General features: G+C 47.8%; 1 protein-coding gene across 1 annotated transcript in view; it reads right to left on the bottom strand.

The window, feature by feature from the left end:
• Positions 1-15246: 15246 nt before the first annotated feature.
• LOC135546693 (ras-related protein Rap-2b-like) overlaps positions 15247-16573 on the bottom strand; it is a 2285-nt gene continuing 958 nt past the window's right edge. Inside the window, exon 2 of the mRNA XM_064975307.1 lies at positions 15247-16303. The gene's annotated coding sequence lies outside the window, so the exon portion shown is untranslated. The remainder of the gene's footprint in view (positions 16304-16573) is intronic.

Here is a 16573-nt window from a genome sequence, read left to right on the forward strand (position 1 = left end):
GGAAATTGTAGCATTTTGCATTTATATTTTTGTTCAGTATATATATATATATATATACACACACACGTAAAATGGTAAAAACAAATGTTACTAGTTGTGGCAGACATTTTATAGATAAAATTGTTGTTTTTAAACATGTGCATTTCTCCTCCAACAAAACAAAAGTTGAATCAAAGATATTAAAACTCTTCCATGGTAGGAAAGACATCTTTATGACTATAATATCTTCGATGAAAGGTGGCTATTGAGAGGAGGACTCTCTTCCGTTTCACCTACTAACAAATCTCCTCCACCACGGCACGGAGGACAGAGGATGGAGCAGAGGACAAACTTTTACACAGATGAGAAAAGGCCATTGGTTAATCAACGAGCGTGACAGGCACAGGGAAGACACAACGGCAAGGCATATTCATTAAAGCTAACATCTAATTGGACAAAAAGCAACTTGTATGGCTTGAAGAGAGAGGGACAGAGACAGGGAGACAGAGAGAGACAGACAGAGAGAGAGAGAGAGAGACAGACAGAGAGAAAGACAGAGACAGGGAGACGGAGACAGAAACAGGGAGACAGAGACAGAGAAAGTGATTAGGAACCTAACACTATCACTAGAGCAGCCTGACCTCCAGCTACAGAACTAGCATGAGGCTAAGAAGGAGAAAGATGGCCACTCACACCACTTCTCCATGTCCCCCAAACCATGGCAACCACATCATATGACCACCTCCCATGACCAGCAGGCCAATGAGAAGATGCAGACCGTGTGTAAACCTCACGAACACTTCCTGTTGGCTGAAAAGGTCCAAACATGCACAGGGTCCACACAGTGGGGCGGGACTCTCAGAATGTTAAACAAAAACAACAACAAAAAGTACTGCATAGAATCTGTCCCAGTTCACAGGCATGTGCAGAGGACATAGGCTCCACACTGTTAGGCTACACTACAGTGTTACAAATGATTTATAACGTTATAAAACTCAAATACATGTTCTAACCAAGAACTGCTCTGAACCGTTCACACCACTCAACAGACCCATGTTTGGTAACGGAGGAGAGGAAGTGAAACTTTCCCCTTTTCCTCTCTGAAAAAGGCGCTGACGGATGAATCAAGAGGAAAACAGGAACTCTGGCCTGACACACAATCTAGTCCTTTTCTCTCCAAAGGAAAATATTATTCTACCATCAGATGTTTACACCACAGCGAGTGCTTGATTCAGAGAGGTTGGGTTAAAAGACACGTTTCAGTTGAATTGCATTCAGTTGTACAACGGACTGGGTCTCCTCGTTTCCGTTTCCCTTTAACAGTGAGGCAGCGCAGAGCGGGAAGACATTTGTGGTGCAGATATACAGCCACAACTCTGTAGCACACGGTGACCTTTCTGACTATCTGTCTGGTTGTGTTTTAGCTGTCTAAAGCCTGAGAGGCTACAAGCCATTGCTTAAGCAAGGAGATGCACTCTAGCACATCAACAGGCTAACTGCTAACTGAAACTGTGAGAGACCAGACAGTTGTTAGTTGCTACCTTCAAAACTAAGGGTGAGAATTGTGCAGCTAATGAGAAAAACAGAGATAAAAAAAATAACAGAACAATTCATGTAAAATGGCAGGAAAACACACTCTCTCTCAGTCTACAGACACAGGCAAACACACACTCTCTCTCAGTCTACAGACACAGGCAAACACACACTCTCTCTCAGTCTACAGACACAGGCAAACACACACTCTCTCTCAGTCTACAGACACAGGCAAACACACACTCTCTCTCAGTCTACAGACACAGGCAAACACACACTCTCTCTCAGTCTACAGACACAGGCAAACACACACTCTCTCTCAGTCTACAGACACAGGCAAACACACACAAACACACTCTCTCACACACACTCTCTCTCAGTCTACAGACACAGGCAAACACACTCTCTCTCAGTCTACAGACACAGGCAAACACACACTCTCTCTCAGTCTACAGACACAGGCAAACACACTCTCTCTCTCAGTCTACAGACACAGGCAAACACACACTCTACAGACACAGGCAAACACACACTCTCTCAGTCTACAGACACAGGCAAACACACTCTCTCTCAGTCTACAGACACAGGTAAACACTCTCTCAGTCTACAGACACAGGCAAACACACTCTCTCTCAGTCTACAGACACAGGCAAACACACTCTCTCAGTCTACAGACACAGGCAAACACACACTCTCTCTCAGTCTACAGACACAGGCAAACACACACTCTCTCTCAGTCTACAGACACAGGCAAACACACACTCTCTCTCTCTCAGTCTACAGACACAGGCAAACACACACTCTCTCTCAGTCTACAGACACAGGCAAACACACACTCTCTCTCAGTCTACAGACACAGGCAAACACACACTCTCTCTCAGTCTACAGACACAGGCAAACACACTCTCTCTCAGTCTACAGACACAGGCAAACACACTCTCTCTCTCAGTCTACAGACACAGGCAAACACACACTCTCTCTCAGTCTACAGACACAGGCAAACACACACTCTCTCTCAGTCTACAGACACAGGCAAACACACACTCAGTCTACAGACACAGGCAAACACACACTCTCTCTCAGTCTACAGACACAGGCAAACACACTCTCTCTCTCAGTCTACAGACACAGGCAAACACACACTCTCTCTCAGTCTACAGACACAGGCAAACACACACACTCTCAGTCTACAGACACAGGCAAACACACACTCTCTCTCAGTCTACAGACACAGGCAAACACACACTCTCTCTCAGTCTACAGACACAGGCAAACACACACTCTCTCAGTCTACAGACACAGGCAAACACACTCAGTCTCAGACACTCTCTGTCTACAGACACAGGCAAACACACTCTCTCAGTCTACAGACACAGGCAAACACACACTCTCAGTCTACAGACACAGGCAAACACACTCTCTCTCAGTCTACAGACACAGGCAAACACACACTCTCTCTCAGTCTACAGACACAGGCAAACACACACTCTCTCAGTCTACAGACACAGGCAAACACACTCTCTCTCTCAGTCTACAGACACAGGCAAACACACTCTCTCAGTCTACAGACACAGGCAAACACACACTCTCTCTCAGTCTACAGACACAGGCAAACACACACTCAGTCTACAGACACAGGCAAACACACTCTCTCAGTCTACAGACACAGGCAAACACACACTCTCTCAGTCTACAGACACAGGCAAACACACTCTCTCAGTCTACAGACACAGGCAAACACACACACTCTCTCAGTCTACAGACACAGGCAAACACACTCTCTCTCAGTCTACAGACACAGGCAAACACACTCTCAGTCTACAGACACAGGCAAACACACACTCTCTCTCAGTCTACAGACACAGGCAAACACACTCTCAGTCTACAGACACAGTCTACAGACACAGGACAAACACACACAAACACACACACTCTCTCAGTCTACAGACACAGGCAAACACACTCTCTCAGTCTACAGACACAGGCAAACACACACTCTCTCTCAGTCTACAGACACAGGCAAACACACTCTCAGTCTACAGACACAGGCAAACACACTCTCAGTCTACAGACACAGGCAAACACACACTCTCTCTCAGTCTACAGACACAGGCAAACACACTCTCAGTCTACAGACACAGGCAAACACACACTCTCTCTCAGTCTACAGACACAGGCAAACACACACGTTACAGTCTTCTTTTTGTTTCCCCTTTTCCAGAACCGCTCTGCAATCAGCCCAGAACAAACCGCTCTGCAATCAGCCCAGAACAGGGCAGATTAATCTTATTAATCATTAACTCTGACTGGTTGAGGTTAGACATTAAAACTCTGACTGGTTGAGGTCAGACATTAACTCTGGATGGTTAAGGTCAGGCATTAACTCTGACTGGTTAAGGTCAGACATTAACTCTGACTGGTTAAGGTCAGGCATTAACTCTGACTGGTTAAGGTCAGGCATTAACTCTGACTGGTTAAGGTCAGGCATTAACTCTGAATGGTTGAGGTCAGGCATTAACTCTGAATGGTTGAGGTCAGGCATTAACTCTGAATGGTTAAGGTCAGGCATTAACTCTGACTGGTTAAGGTCAGGCATTAACTCTGACTGGTTAAGGTCAGGCATTAACTCTGACTGGTTAAGGTCAGGCATTAACTCTGAATGGTTAAGACTGTCAGGCATTAACTCTGAATGGTTGAGGTCAGGCATTAACTCTGAATGGTTGAGGTCAGGCATTAACTCTGAATGGTTGAGGTCAGGCATTAACTCTGACTGGTTAAGGTCAGGCATTAACTCTGAATGGTTGAGGTCAGGCATTAACTCTGAATGGTTGAGGTCAGGCATTAACTCTGAATGGTTGAGGTCAGGCATTAACTCTGAATGGTTGAGGTCAGGCATTAACTCTGAATGGTTGAGGTCAGGCATTAACTCTGAATGGTTGAGGTCAGGCATTAACTCTGAATGGTTGAGGTCAGGCATTAACTCTGACTGGTTGAGGTCAGGCATTAACTCTGACTGGTTGAGGTCAGGCATTAACTCTGACTGGTTGAGGTCAGGCATTAACTCTGACTGGTTAAGGTCAGGCATTAACTCTGACTGGTTAAGGTCAGGCATTAACTCTGACTGGTTAAGGTCAGGCATTAACTCTGACTGGTTAAGGTCAGGCATTAACTCTGACTGGTTAAGGTCAGGCATTAACTCTGACTGGTTAAGGTCAGGCATTAACTCTGACTGGTTGAGGTCAGGCATTAACTCTGACTGGTTGAGGTCAGGCATTAACTCTGACTGGTTAAGGTCAGGCATTAACTCTGACTGGTTAAGGTCAGGCATTAACTCTGACTGGTTAAGGTCAGGCATTAACTCTGAATGGTTGAGGTCAGGCATTAACTCTGAATGGTTGAGGTCAGGCATTAACTCTGAATGGTTGAGGTCAGGCATTAACTCTGAATGGTTGAGGTCAGGCATTAACTCTGAATGGTTGAGGTCAGGCATTAACTCTGAATGGTTGAGGTCAGGCATTAACTCTGAATGGTTGAGGTCAGGCATTAACTCTGACTGGTTGAGGTCAGGCATTAACTCTGACTGGTTGAGGTCAGGCATTAACTCTGACTGGTTGAGGTCAGGCATTAACTCTGAATGGTTGAGGTCAGGCATTAACTCTGACTGGTTGAGGTCAGGCATTAACTCTGAATGGTTGAGGTCAGGCATTAACTCTGAATGGTTGAGGTCAGGCATTAACTCTGACTGGTTGAGGTCAGGCATTAACTCTGACGGGTTAAGGTCAGGCATTAACTCTGAATGGTTAAGGTCAGGCATTAACTCTGACTGGTTAAGGTCAGGCATTAACTCTGAATGGTTGAGGTCAGGCATTAACTCTGACTGGTTGAGGTCAGGCATTAACTCTGAATGGTTGAGGTCAGGCATTAACTCTGACTGGTTGAGGTCAGGCATTAACTCTGACTGGTTGAGGTCAGGCATTAACTCTGACTGGTTGAGGTCAGGCATTAACTCTGACTGGTTGAGGTCAGGCATTAACTCTGACTGGTTGAGGTCAGGCATTAACTCTGAATGGTTGAGGTCAGGCATTAACTCTGACTGGTTGAGGTCAGGCATTAACTCTGACTGGTTGAGGTCAGGCATTAACTCTGAATGGTTGAGGTCAGGCATTAACTCTGAATGGTTGAGGTCAGGCATTAACTCTGAATGGTTGAGGTCAGGCATTAACTCTGAATGGTTGAGGTCAGGCATTAACTCTGAATGGTTGAGGTCAGGCATTAACTCTGAATGGTTGAGGTCAGGCATTAACTCTGAATGGTTGAGGTCAGGCATTAACTCTGAATGGTTGAGGTCAGGCATTAACTCTGAATGGTTGAGGTCAGGCATTAACTCTGAATGGTTGAGGTCAGGCATTAACTCTGAATGGTTGAGGTCAGGCATTAACTCTGAATGGTTGAGGTCAGGCATTAACTCTGAATGGTTGAGGTCAGGCATTAACTCTGAATGGTTGAGGTCAGGCATTAACTCTGAATGGTTGAGGTCAGGCATTAACTCTGAATGGTTGAGGTCAGGCATTAACTCTGAATGGTTGAGGTCAGGCATTAACTCTGAATGGTTGAGGTCAGGCATTAACTCTGAATGGTTGAGGTCAGGCATTAACTCTGAATGGTTGAGGTCAGGCATTAACTCTGACTGGTTGAGGTCAGGCATTAACTCTGACTGGTTGAGGTCAGGCATTAACTCTGACTGGTTGAGGTCAGGCATTAACTCTGACTGGTTAAGGTCAGGCATTAACTCTGACTGGTTAAGGTCAGGCATTAACTCTGACTGGTTGAGGTCAGGCATTAACTCTGACTGGTTGAGGTCAGGCATTAACTCTGACTGGTTGAGGTCAGGCATTAACTCTGAATGGTTACGGTCAGGCATTAACTCTGACTGGTTGAGGTCAGGCATTAACTCTGACTGGTTGAGGTCAGGCATTAACTCTGAATGGTTGAGGTCAGGCATTAACTCTGAATGGTTGAGGTCAGGCATTAACTCTGACTGGTTGAGGTCAGGCATTAACTCTGACTGGTTGAGGTCAGGCATTAACTCTGACTGGTTGAGGTCAGGCATTAACTCTGACTGGTTGAGGTCAGGCATTAACTCTGACTGGTTGAGGTCAGGCATTAACTCTGACTGGTTGAGGTCAGGCATTAACTCTGACTGGTTGAGGTCAGGCATTAACTCTGACTGGTTGAGGTCAGGCATTAACTCTGACTGGTTGAGGTCAGGCATTAACTCTGACTGGTTGAGGTCAGGCATTAACTCTGACTGGTTGAGGTCAGGCATTAACTCTGACTGGTTGAGGTCAGGCATTAACTCTGACTGGTTGAGGTCAGGCATTAACTCTGAATGGTTAAGGTCAGGCATTAACTCTGAATGGTTAAGGTCAGGCATTAACTCTGAATGGTTAAGGTCAGGCATTAACTCTGAATGGTTGAGGTCAGGCATTAACTCTGAATGGTTGAGGTCAGGCATTAACTCTGACTGGTTGAGGTCAGGCATTAACTCTGACTGGTTGAGGTCAGGCATTAACTCTGACTGGTTGAGGTCAGGCATTAACTCTGAATGGTTGAGGTCAGGCATTAACTCTGACTGGTTGAGGTCAGGCATTAACTCTGACTGGTTGAGGTCAGGCATTAACTCTGACTGGTTGAGGTCAGGCATTAACTCTGACTGGTTGAGGTCAGGCATTAACTCTGACTGGTTGAGGTCAGGCATTAACTCTGACTGGTTGAGGTCAGGCATTAACTCTGAATGGTTGAGGTCAGGCATTAACTCTGACTGGTTAAGGTCAGGCATTAACTCTGACTGGTTAAGGTCAGGCATTAACTCTGACTGGTTAAGGTCAGGCATTAACTCTGACTGGTTGAGGTCAGGCATTAACTCTGACTGGTTAAGGTCAGGCATTAACTCTGACTGGTTAAGGTCAGGCATTAACTCTGACTGGTTAAGGTCAGGCATTAACTCTGACTGGTTAAGGTCAGGCATTAACTCTGACTGGTTAAGGTCAGGCATTAACTCTGACTGGTTAGGTCAGGCATTAACTCTGACTGGTTAAGGTCAGGCATTAACTCTGACTGGTTAAGGTCAGGCATTAACTCTGACTGGTTGGTTGAAGGTCAGGCATTAACTCTGACTGGTTAAGGTCAGGCATTAACTCTGACTGGTTAAGGTCAGGCATTAACTCTGACTGGTTAAGGTCAGGCATTAACTCTGACTGGTTAAGGTCAGGCATTAACTCTGACTGGTTAAGGTCAGGCATTAACTCTGACTGGTTAAGGTCAGGCATTAACTCTGACTGGTTAAGGTCAGGCATTAACTCTGAATGGTTAAGGTCAGGCATTAACTCTGAATGGTTAAGGTCAGGCATTAACTCTGAATGGTTAAGGTCAGGCATTAACTCTGACTGGTTAAGGTCAGGCATTAACTCTGACTGGTTAAGGTCAGGCATTAACTCTGACTGGTTAAGGTCAGGCATTAACTCTGACTGGTTAAGGTCAGGCATTAACTCTGACTGGTTAAGGTCAGGCATTAACTCTGACTGGTTAAGGTCAGGCATTAACTCTGAATGGTTAAGGTCAGGCATTAACTCTGAATGGTTAAGGTCAGGCATTAACTCTGAATGGTTAAGGTCAGGCATTAACTCTGAATGGTTGAGGTCAGGTCAGGCATTAACTCTGAATGGTTGAGGTCAGGCATTAACTCTGAATGGTTAAGGTCAGGCATTAACTCTGAATGGTTAAGGTCAGGCATTAACTCTGAATGGTTAAGGTCAGGCATTAACTCTGAATGGTTGAGGTCAGGCATTAACTCTGAATGGTTAAGGTCAGGCATTAACTCTGAATGGTTAAGGTCAGGCATTAACTCTGAATGGTTAAGGTCAGGCATTAACTCTGAATGGTTAAGGTCAGGCATTAACTCTGAATGGTTAAGGTCAGGCATTAACTCTGAATGGTTAAGGTCAGGCATTAACTCTGAATGGTTAAGGTCAGGCATTAACTCTGAATGGTTAAGGTCAGGCATTAACTCTGAATGGTTAAGGTCAGGCATTAACTCTGAATGGTTGAGGTCAGGCATTAACTCTGAATGGTTAAGGTCAGGCATTAACTCTGAATGGTTAAGGTCAGGCATTAACTCTGAATGGTTAAGGTCAGGGTAAAAACAACAATATCAAAAACAACTTTATATCGCTAGATTCGACCTTGCAACCTTGAAGGTCACCGTTGCCCCAAGTGGCCGGTTTCCACGTCTTCTCCCGCCATCCTCAGACATGGTTGGACACAGTTAGTGTTACCTTTCACCTCATTTCTACATTCTATCACTGACTGCAGAGATTTCCAAAGGCACCGTTTATACATTTGAGCTGTGACTGCCCTACTGGTAACCTAGAGAGAGAGAGAGAGAGCAGACTGCCCTAACTGGTAACCTACAGAGAGAGAGCAGACTGCCCTACTGGTAACCTACAGAGAGAGAGCAGACTGCACTACTGGTAACCTACAGAGAGAGAGCAGACTGCCCTACTGGTAACCTACAGAGAGAGAGCAGACTGCCCTACTGGTAACCTACAGAGAGAGAGCAGACTGCCCTACTGGTAACCTACAGAGAGAGAGAGCAGACTGCCCTACTGGTAACCTACAGAGAGAGAGAGCAGATTGCCCTACTGGTAACCTACAGAGAGAGAGCAGACTGCCCTACTGGTAACCTACAGAGAGAGAGCAGACTGCCCTAGAACTGAGAGAGAGCAGACTGCCCTACTGGTAACCTACAGAGAGAGAGCAGACTGCCCTACTGGTAACCTACAGAGAGAGAGCAGACTGCCCTACTGGTAACCTACAGAGAGAGAGCAGACTGCCCTACTGGTAACCTACAGAGAGAGAGCAGACTGCCCTACTGGTAACCTACAGAGAGAGAGAGCAGACTGCCCTACTGGTAACCTACAGAGAGTTGAGCAGACTACTGGTAACCTACAGAGAGAGAGCAGACTGCCCTACTGGTAACCTACAGAGAGAGAGCAGACTGCCCTACTGGTAACCTACAGAGAGAGAGTCAGACTGCCCTACTGGTAACCTACAGAGAGAGGCAGACTGCCCTACTGGTAACCTACAGAGAGAGAGCAGACTGCCCTACTGGTAACCTACAGAGAGAGAGCAGACTGCCCTACTGGTAACCTACAGAGAGAGAGCAGACTGCCCTACTGGTAACCTACAGAGAGAGAGCAGACTGCCCTACTGGTAACCTACAGAGAGGAGAGCAGACTGCCCTACTGGTAACCTACAGAGAGAGCAGACTGCCCTACTGGTAACCTACAGAGAGAGTCAGACTGCCCTACTGGTAACCTACAGAGAGAGCAGACTGCCCTACTGGTAACCTACAGAGAGAGAGCAGACTGCCCTACTGGTAACCTACAGAGAGAGAGCAGACTGCCCTACTGGTAACCTACAGAGTCAGAGCAGACTGCCCTACTGGTAACCTACAGAGAGAGAGAGCAGACTGCCCTACTGGTAACCTACAGAGAGAGAGCAGACTGCCCTACTGGTAACCTACAGAGAGAGAGCAGACTGCCCTACTGGTAACCTACAGAGAGAGAGCAGACTGCCCTACTGGTAACCTACAGAGAGAGAGCAGACTGCCCTACTGGTAACCTACAGAGACTGGTAACCTACAGAGCAGACTGCCCTACTGGTAACCTACAGAGAGAGAGCAGACTGCCCTACTGGTAACCTACAGAGAGAGAGCAGACTGCCCTACTGGTAACCTACAGAGAGAGCAGACTGCCCTACTGGTAACCTACAGAGAGAGAGCAGACTGCCCTACTGGTAACCTACAGAGAGGAGCAGACTGCCCTACTGGTAACCTACAGAGAGAGAGCAGACTGCCCTACTGGTAACCTACAGAGAGAGCAGACTGCCCTACTGGTAACCTACAGAGAGAGAGCAGACTGCCCTACTGGTAACCTACAGAGAGAGAGGTCAGACTGCCCTACTGGTAACCTACAGAGAGAGAGCAGACTGCCCTACTGGTAACCTACAGAGAGAGAGCATTACTCCCTAGAGAGAGCAGACTGCCCTACTGGTAACCTACAGAGAGAGAGCAGACTGCCCTACTGGTAACCTACAGAGAGAGAGCAGACTGCCCTACTGGTAACCTACAGAGAGAGAGCAGACTGCCCTACTGGTAACCTACCTAGAGAGAGAGGCAGACTGCCCTACTGGTAACTGAGAGAGAGCAGTAACCTACAGAGAGGAGCAGACTGCCCTACTGGTAACCTACAGAGAGAGAGCAGACTGCCCTACTGGTAACCTACAGAGAGAGAGCAGACTGCCCTACTGGTAACCTACAGAGAGAGAGCAGACTGCCCTACTGGTAACCTACAGAGAGAGAGAGCAGACTGCCCTACTGGTAACCTACAGAGAGAGAGAGCAGACTGCCCTACTGGTAACCTACAGAGAGAGAGCAGACTGCCCTACTGGTAACCTACAGAGAGGTCAGACTGCCCTACTGGTAACCTACAGAGAGAGAGCAGACTGCCCTACTGGTAACCTACAGAGAGAGAGCAGACTGCCCTACTGGCATTAACCTAACCTACAGAGAGAGCAGACTGCCCTACTGGTAACCTAACAGACAGAGAGAGGTCAGACTGCCCTACTGGTAACCTAGAGAGAGCAGACTGACTGGTAACCTACAGAGAGTCAGACTGCCCTACTGGTAACCTACAGAGAGAGAGCAGACTGCCCTACTGGTAACCTACAGAGAGAGAGCAGACTGCCCTACTGGTAACCTACAGAGAGAGAGCAGACTGCCCTACTGGTAACCTACAGAGAGAGGCAGACTGCCCTACTGGTAACCTACAGAGAGAGGCAGACTGCCCTACTGGTAACCTACAGAGAGAAGGCAGACTGCCCTACTGGTAACCTACAGAGAGAGAGCAGACTGCCCTACTGGTAACCTACAGAGAGAGAGCAGACTGCCCTACTGGTAACCTACAGAGGAGAGCAGACTGCCCTACTGGTAACCTACAGAGAGAGAGCAGACTGCCCTACTGGTAACCTACAGAGAGAGGCAGACTGCCCTACTGGTAACCTACAGAGAATGCAGACTGCCCTACTGGTAACCTACAGAGAGAGAGCAGACTGCCCTACTGGTAACCTACAGAGTCAGAGCAGACTGCCCTACTGGTAACCTACAGAGAGAGAGCAGACTGCCCTACTGGTAACCTACAGAGAGAAGGTCAGAGCAGACTGCCCTACTGGTAACCTACAGAGAGGAGCAGACTGCCCTACTGGTAACCTACAGAGAGGAGCAGACTGCCCTACTGGTAACCTACAGAGAGGTCAGACTGCCCTACTGGTAACCTACAGAGAGAGAGCAGACTGCCCTACTGGTAACCTACAACCTGGAGAGAGCAGACTGCCCTACTGGTAACCTACAGAGAGAGAGCAGACTGCCCTACTGGTAACCTACAGAGAGAGAGCAGACTGCCCTACTGGTAACCTACAGAGAGAGAGCAGACTGCCCTACTGGTAACCTACAGAGAGAGAGCAGACTGCCCTACTGGTAACCTACAGAGAGAGAGCAGACTGCCCTACTGGTAACCTACAGAGAGAGAGCAGACTGCCCTACTGGTAACCTACAGAGAGAGAGCAGACTGCCCTACTGGTAACCTACACAGAGAGAGCAGACTGCCCTACTGGTAACCTACAGAGAGAGAGCAGACTGCCCTACTGGTAACCTACAGAGAGAGAGCAGACTGCCCTACTGGTAACCTACAGAGAGAGAGCAGACTGCCCTACTGGTAACCTACAGAGAGAGAGCAGACTGCCCTACTGGTAACCTACAGAGAGAGAGCAGACTGCCCTACTGGTAACCTACAGAGAGAGAGCAGACTGCCCTACTGGTAACCTACAGAGAGAGAGCAGACTGCCCTACTGGTAACCTACAGAGAGAGCAGACTGCCCTACTGGTAACCTACAGAGAGAGAGCAGACTGCCCTACTGGTAACCTACAGAGAGAGAGCAGACTGCCCTACTGGTAACCTACAGAGAGAGAGCAGACTGCCCTACTGGTAACCTACAGAGAGAGAGCAGACTGCCCTACTGGTAACCTACAGAGAGAGAGCAGACTGCCCTACTGGTAACCTACAGAGAGAGAGCAGACTGCCCTACTGGTAACCTACAGAGAGAGAGCAGACTGCCCTACTGGTAACCTACAGAGAGAGAGCAGACTGCCCTACTGGTAACCTACAGAGAGAGCAGACTGCCCTACTGGTAACCTACAGAGAGAGAGCAGACTGCCCTACTGGTAACCTACAGAGAGAGAGCAGACTGCCCTACTGGTAACCTACAGAGAGAGAGCAGACTGCCCTACTGGTAACCTACAGAGAGAGAGCAGACTGCCCTACTGGTAACCTACAGAGAGAGAGCAGACTGCCCTACTGGTAACCTACAGAGAGAGCAGACTGCCCTACTGGTAACCTACAGAGAGAGAGCAGACTGCCCTACTGGTAACCTACAGAGAGAGAGCAGACTGCCCTACTGGTAACCTACAGAGAGAGCAGACTGCCCTACTGGTAACCTACAGAGAGAGAGCAGACTGCCCTACTGGTAACCTACAGAGAGAGAGCAGACTGCCCTACTGGTAACCTACAGAGAGAGAGCAGACTGCCCTACTGGTAACCTACAGAGAGAGAGCAGACTGCCCTACTGGTAACCTACAGAGAGAGCAGACTGCCCTACTGGTAACCTACAGAGAGAGAGCAGACTGCCCTACTGGTAACCTACAGAGAGAGAGCAGACTGCCCTACTGGTAACCTACAGAGAGAGCAGACTGCCCTACTGGTAACCTACAGAGAGAGAGCAGACTGCCCTACTGGTAACCTACAGAGAGAGAGCAGACTGCCCTACTGGTAACCTACAGAGAGAGAGCAGACTGCCCTACTGGTAACCTACAGAGAGAGAGCAGACTGCCCTACTGGTAACCTACAGAGAGAGAGCAGACTGCCCTACTGGTAACCTACAGAGAGAGAGCAGACTGCCCTACTGGTAACCTACAGAGAGAGAGCAGACTGCCCTACTGGTAACCTACAGAGAGAGAGCAGACTGCCCTACTGGTAACCTACAGAGAGAGAGCAGACTACTGCCCTACTGGTAACCTACAGAGAGAGCAGACTGCCCTACTGGTAACCTACAGAGAGAGAGCAGACTGCCCTACTGGTAACCTACAGAGAGAGAGCAGACTGCCCTACTGGTAACCTACAGAGAGAGCAGACTGCCCTACTGGTAACCTACAGAGAGAGAGCAGACTGCCCTACTGGTAACCTACAGAGAGAGAGCAGACTGCCCTACTGGTAACCTACAGAGAGAGCAGACTGCCCTACTGGTAACCTACAGAGAGAGAGCAGACTGCCCTACTGGTAACCTACAGAGAGAGAGCAGACTGCCCTACTGGTAACCTACAGAGAGAGACTGCCCTACTGGTAACCTACAGCAGACTGCCCTACTGGTAACCTACAGAGAGAGAGCAGACTGCCCTACTGGTAACCTACAGAGAGAGAGCAGACTGCCCTACTGGTAACCTACAGAGAGAGAGCAGACTGCCCTACTGGTAACCTACAGAGAGAGAGCAGACTGCCCTACTGGTAACCTACAGAGAGAGCAGACTGCCCTACTGGTAACCTACAGAGGAGAGCAGACTGCCCTACTGGTAACCTACAGAGAGAGAGCAGACTGCCCTACTGGTAACCTACAGAGAGAGAGCAGACTGCCCTACTGGTAACCTACAGAGAGAGAGCAGACTGCCCTACTGGTAACCTACAGAGAGAGAGCAGACTGCCCTACTGGTAACCTACAGAGAGAGAGCAGACTGCCCTACTGGTAACCTACAGAGAGAGAGCAGACTGCCCTACTGGTAACCTACAGAGAGAGAGCAGACTGCCCTACTGGTAACCTACAGAGAGAGAGCAGACTGCCCTACTGGTAACCTACAGAGAGAGAGCAGACTGCCCTACTGGTAACCTACAGAGAGAGAGCAGACTGCCCTACTGGTAACCTACAGAGAGAGAGCAGACTGCCCTACTGGTAACCTACAGAGAGAGAGCAGACTGCCCTACTGGTAACCTACAGAGAGAGAGCAGACTGCCCTACTGGTAACCTACAGAGAGAGAGCAGAGAGAACCTACAGAGAGAGAGCAGACTGCCCTACTGGTAACCTACAGAGAGAGAGCAGACTGCCCTACTGGTAACCTACAGAGAGAGAGCAGACTGCCCTACTGGTAACCTACAGAGAGAGAGCAGACTGCCCTACTGGTAACCTACAGAGAGAGAGCAGACTGCCCTACTGGTAACCTACAGAGAGAGAGCAGACTGCCCTACTGGTAACCTACAGAGAGAGAGCAGACTGCCCTACTGGTAACCTACAGAGAGAGAGCAGACTGCCCTACTGGTAACCTACAGAGAGAGAGCAGACTGCCCTACTGGTAACCTACAGAGAGAGAGCAGACTGCCCTACTGGTAACCTACAGAGAGAGAGCAGACTGTCCTACTGGTAACCTACAGAGAGAGAGCAGACTGCCCTACTGGTAACCTACAGAGAGCAGACTGCCCTACTGGTAACCTACAGAGAGAGAGCAGACTGCCCAATATAATGGATCTGATTTAACTGAGAACAGACACACTTACAAAGAGAGAAAACACAACAACGGCGTTTAAAAAAAATGCAATTTGTATTAAAAGTATTTTTAAAACAGACAGACAGCTGTTAAAAGGCTGGTCTGAAATTAAACTTACAATCGGGTCAGACTTTAATGGTACATCGCATTTTCTTTTTAAAATAAAGATAAAACATAGAATTCCTTTCATTTAAATGGTCTGGAAGAAGCGTTTGGTGTGGTTAAACATTTCCAGTACCTGTGTATTTAACCCATGAGAGAAATTGCAACAACAACAAAAAAAATCTTAGTTTTCAAAAGGCAAAAAAAAAAACTCAATAGAAGACAACCACCGTTCCTTTATCAAAAGGCTTGTTGTTACATTGTTTCTTCTTCTTCCACCCCCAAGAGATTATCCAGTCCAACAGTTAAGAACTTTGTAGATTGCCATGTCGTGGGAGTCTTGTGGCGACACTCTCAGGTTGGCACTAAATTTGAACAGCTGTTTTGGAAAGGCACTCGATGCGAGGGCGGTCGGGTCGCCGTCTGTCAGTCAGTAACGTAATGTCCTGGCACATGTTGAAGGAGAAAAACAAACAACAACAACAAAACGGGTGGCACTCATCATCACAACACTCCACAAAGGTTGTGTCCAATTCTAACCTCACTGACTTTGAAAAACATATTTTGTGTGCTGTGGTGACAGAACATAACTCCATGAGGGTGGGAGAAATGTCAAAAAATGACCCCCCCCCCCCCCAAAAAAAATAATAATAATAATATGCAGCAATTAACAAAATATGCTTTTCTAGTCATATCTTCTTTACATAAAAGGAATATCCATAGCGTTCAGGTCCCAGTCTCAACGTCTCTGCCGTTGGGGTAAGTTCCAGCTGGGAGCGCAAGCTGAGACAGGGGTCGCTAACTCAGCTGAGCTGTTGACATCAATGGTGTCCATTGAGTTTGCTGCAACGATACTCCAGCCGAACGGAATCCCTGAAGAGTGGCCCTCACCCTCCCTGCTACCCTCCTCCCTCACGGAATTCCTTAACTCAGTCCAAGGTGAGCCACGAAGAACAATTCAACAGTACAGACTACCTGCGACACACCTCCAAAGAAAAACAGATATGTGGTGAACTAAAAACGTCAGCTTACATTGAACATCTCAACATAGCACCGGGCTAACCCTTTTTCCAAGGATGCAAGTGCCCGTTGTTTGAAATTGTAGCCATTTTCCCAGAACATTCAAGTACTCTGCCATGTAAACACTGGTACAGATGAGATTTCTGTCTTTTCTAAGCCTGTGCAACACATTGTATGACACTTTCCAATACTAATGATGACAGTTAACACCAAAGTATTGTTCAAAATGTGTCTGT

The sequence above is a fragment of the Oncorhynchus masou genome, chromosome 9, assembly GCF_036934945.1.
Source record: "Oncorhynchus masou masou isolate Uvic2021 chromosome 9, UVic_Omas_1.1, whole genome shotgun sequence".
Taxonomy (NCBI): Eukaryota; Metazoa; Chordata; class Actinopteri; order Salmoniformes; family Salmonidae; genus Oncorhynchus; species Oncorhynchus masou.